We start from the raw sequence: 3,492 nt of genomic DNA, 5'->3' as shown, positions 1-3,492 counted from the left end.
TCCTTGCACTATAATAAAATCTGTATTGAAGGACATTCTCTTTGGTATTTTTTTTCCAATACTATTCAAGTAATCTCATTCTAAATCTTTCTACTTTCTCTATGAAGGAAAATTACTTTAATTGTCCAACATGTCTCAAACATTAGTTTGGAACAACATACCATAAGATGTTACAGAAAAACCAGAAAGAACTTTCCAGCCAATATATCCAATAAGATTTTGGGTGATCATGTGTTATTGGAAAGGCAGAAACTTTTCTACTCCAGTGTCAGGATGACCAACAGCACCCAGCAAATGTGATCCCAGAACAGGAAGAAGGAGGCAGCAAAGGGGATGGGGGACAGGACAACCTTCGGGGTTTAATTGATTAGTCTCTGTGCCAGTTACCATGGTACCACCCATGACCCCTTGACTCAAAGAAGTTCTCACATGGAAGGAGAGTTCCCCAGGCTCTATCAACTGTGACACCCTCCCATCCCATCCCAATAATTTATATAACCAACTCTTTACCCCATGAGAATAAAGCTGTAGGGAAGTCCAGAACCTTTTAAAATCACATGGAAAATTATAGGAATCTTGCTTTAAGCCAAGGATAATGATTTAACCTAAGGTAGAGGCAGAAGTTATTGCTCGTAGTTTACTACTAGTTTAATCCCTCAGGGACACTTATTCCCATATGCTGTTTTCTTTCTTAAGCATTTACCTCTTCCCTTCCCCTCAGCTCATCTACTCATGACCTATACTTCATCCTCGTCATTGGAGCCTACAGTCCCCATAGACCTTATTTAACCCCACTAATGGCCCTGAGAACTAAAAAGAGTTCTGACCTTTGGTCTAGGCACATAAATATTCATTGCTATTTATTTCCACTGCACTTTTCTAAAGGGTTTCTCACATTTCACTGTGGCCAGATATATTCCATGAATCCCAAGAAACCCAAGAGACCTGAACCCAGATGGGCCAAAATATCAACACAACTCCCCAAAGCCTTCCAAAGCTGACGTTCATCACCTCCCAAACCTTGCACAGGGACCCTCAGGTACCATAATTTAGAGGGGAAACGTGGTTCCTATTAAAGAGAACTGTTGTCTCATATTTTGGAAAGTTGCTTTTCCTTCTTCTTTTTCCCAACTTCAAATTAAATCTGCACTTTTGTGGAAAAATAAATAAATAAAGTCCTTACCATGTGAAGAAAGGAGAAGTACAAGATGGCTTTATTAACCTGAGTGTGAGCTCACACATCATCCGAACAGCCTCGTGGCTAACAGGGGAGAAGGGGACAGGGGAGATGGGAGGTCTCACTGTGCTTTATTGGAAACACATCTGTTGCAGATGGGAAGCTGGGAACACATCTTCTATCTCTTCCACTGGGAACATGGAAAAGGAACTCCCCATGCTCTCATTTAAATTTCATGTATACCTTAGAAGATTGTTGGTATTTTGGTAATTAGAGCATAGGAAATAGAATTCAAAGAGACAGCCTAGACTTATAAGGAACTTACTTTTATAATTGCTGTGTTATCTATTCAAATTTTCAATAAAGTTTCCTTTGGAGGATCAAGAATGACAGTCTCTCACCAACTTCTATCTTGGTCCATTTTGTGTTTTCTCTCTGGGAGTCTGATTTGTAATCAAACAACCAATGATACAGGTAGATAGAAGGGGAAAATTTTGAGGTGGGGGAAGCAATATTTTGTTGCTGAAATAAAATTCCAAGTTTTCCAGGAAACCTTGTCAACCACTCCATGAAATCAAACTTCTGCACTAAAGCCAGTCCAACACCATTTAGCATTCAATTGTTCTCCAAATGCTTGTCATCTGGTTGCCTTATCTCCCCAATCACAAGGAAGGCTCACTCAAGTGGAGACCATGTTTACCTTTCCAGCAGAGAGCTTGTGCAACCCAGTACAAGGTCAAGGCATGTCTGTTGATTGATGGCAAAGTACGCCTCTTTTGACTTCACTTAGTAAAACAAGATTGGTCAGAAATGATCAAAGCAATGTATCTTATATTCAAGATAAAATTCTAATGCCCATATTAAATAAGTAGTTTAATGAGAAAGTATACACTACAAAACCACAAGGGAATATGACCACCAGGAAACTAGGCTTTTGAATAGATCATATATAGTCCCTTGGAGCTCTTATATTTTTGTATGTAGAGCCTATATACAAGAATTTAATATCACTCAGAGTTGTGTTATTTCAATCATATTTCTCCAGATTTTATCTGGATCCCTAACTTTGAAGGAACACATTGGAATAAATGCATTTGGGGGTAATTTTGAAACAGGACAAAGAGTGCTGGAATTATATGCAAATAAATCTGAAAAATCACTGGCCTTTCCTTCTGATTCAGCTTTGAATGTTAGTGAGAACTTTGTGGGGGATTTAAAGCACAGGAGCCCATAGGAGACAACACAGAGGATAAAAAGGATAGCCCAGTAGCTAGTAAAGCTGCCCATTTATAGCACCTTTACCACCCCACACCACACATAGCAGAGTGGAGAGCGATGAGCCAGGTAGGAAGCAGAGTCTAAGTTTTACAACACAAAGACACATTTCTTTAGGGAGATTGAGAAGAAATCAAGTTGAAATTTACAGATCAGTGAATGCTAGTAGATACAGCAAGCCAAGGGTCTGAAACCAAGAGAGCAGAAAGACACTGTGTTAGCTTGCTAGAGCTGCTGTAACAAAGCACCACAAACGTTGTCTCACAGTTCTGGAGGCTGAAGAGCAAGGTGAAGTCTGAGACTAAGGTTGGTTCCTTCTGAGAGCTGTGAGAAAGAAACTGGTGCATGCTTCTTTCCTGGCTTCTGGTACCTTGCTGGCTATCTTTGGAGTTCCTCAGTTTGTAAAAGCACCATTCCAATCTCTGCCTTCATCTTCACATGGCGTCTTCCTAGGCATGTGTTATTCTTGTGTCCAGATTTTCCTCCTTTTATAAGGATATCAGTCAGAATGGATTATGGCTCACCCTTTTGATGACTTCATTTTAAATTTGATTACGTCAGTAAAGATTCCATCCCCCAAAAATGTCACATTCTGAGGTTCAGGGGTTAGGGCTGCAATGTATCTTTTTGGGGAGCGGGGTGGAGAAGGTCACAATCCAACTCATGATCAATAGGAATTAAAAGCAAGGATCAGTGGTCAGAAAGACGTTGTTCTGGAGCCCAAGGCCTCTGGTGGAAAAAAGCAGAACCAATAATAATTGAGATCACAGTTCGGAATTTTGCAAGAGTTCCTTATTCTTCCTGTCTTCAGTCTCTCTTCGCTTTCACCTACCATCAGTAATGCTCCCAGGTTTCTTACTGCACATAGAAATGACTGCAGCCATGTGTATACTCAGACCCATCCATAGCTACCCACCATTTCTGTTAAAGTAGAAAACATAGCTCAATTTGATGGACCAACTCCTCATTTGGCACCTTAGAAAGTTCAAGCCCAGAGAGAACCGAAGACTTGACCAGTCTTTCATTTGCCAAACCAGGGG

The sequence above is a fragment of the Bison bison genome, unplaced genomic scaffold (genome assembly GCF_000754665.1).
Source record: "Bison bison bison isolate TAMUID 2011002044 unplaced genomic scaffold, Bison_UMD1.0 scf7180017864215, whole genome shotgun sequence".
NCBI lineage: Eukaryota > Metazoa > Chordata > Mammalia > Artiodactyla > Bovidae > Bison > Bison bison.
The sequence above is the reverse complement of the archived record's forward strand: the minus strand, read 5'-3'. Positions refer to the sequence as shown.